Source organism: Tupaia chinensis, unplaced genomic scaffold (genome assembly GCF_000334495.1).
Source record: "Tupaia chinensis unplaced genomic scaffold, TupChi_1.0 Scaffold146766_1, whole genome shotgun sequence".
NCBI lineage: Eukaryota > Metazoa > Chordata > Mammalia > Scandentia > Tupaiidae > Tupaia > Tupaia belangeri.
In genome coordinates this window covers 1-878 of record NW_006206621.1, presented here as the reverse complement: position 1 = coordinate 878, position 878 = coordinate 1, and the positions used below count along the sequence as shown (strand labels likewise).

At 39.7% G+C, this 878-nt stretch overlaps 1 pseudogene; it reads left to right on the top strand.

Annotated features, from left to right (window-relative positions):
* The first annotated feature begins 42 nt into the window (after positions 1-42).
* On the top strand, positions 43-872 carry LOC102477045 (serine/Arginine-related protein 53-like; annotated as a pseudogene).
* Positions 873-878: the final 6 nt, after the last annotated feature.

Sequence of the window (878 nt, the reverse complement as noted above, 5' to 3'; positions counted from 1 at the left end):
GTGGAAAGAAATCAAGATCAAAGTAAAGATTTTGGTCCATAGATCCCCAACCTCATTCACATTCTTACGATAGAAGACACAGGCATCAATCAAGCAGTAGTTCTTATGGCTCTAGAAGAAAAAAAGTCGAAGTCATTCAAAAGGGTGAAAAAAATTCTATAGAGTTCAGAGGGCTATATCAAAAAGCAGAACAAGAAGGTCCAGGTTGAGACCTTGTCCACATTCCCATAGTCAAAGTAGTGAGAGATCAAGTCACAGGAGAACCCGTAGTCATTCTCACCATAGAGAATGGCGTAAAGGCAGAGACAAAGAGAAAAGAGAAAAAGAGAAGGAGAAAGGCAAGAACAAGGAATTACATAACATCAAATGTGGAGAATCTGGAAACATCAAAGCTGGATTAGAACATCTGCCGCCAGCTGAACAGGCCAAAGCCAGACTACAGCTGGTTCTTGAAGCTGCTGCAAAAGCTGATGAAGCATTAAAAACCAAAGAAAGAAATGAGAAAGAAACAAAGAGAAGAAAAGAGGAAGACGAAGCCACTCTGATAGAACAAATGAAGAGTAAAAGAAATTGAAGTTATTGAAAGTGATTCTTTTGTTCAGCAGATTCTTTTGTTCAGATCAAGTAGTCAAAAGACAGTAGAACCTAGTGAAGTGAAACATGTAGCTTCAGCGTCTGAACCAGCATCAGTAATTGCTGACCCGCCCAGTACTGAAAAAGAAATAGACCCTAGTAGCATCACTACTGCTATGAAGTACCAAGATGACAATTCTTTGGCCCATCCAAAGTTGTTTATTGAGAAAGCTGAAGCTGAGGAAAAGCAGTAAAAGAGATTAATTGCTCTCCAAAAGGAAAGACTAATGGGCAGTCCTGTGGCT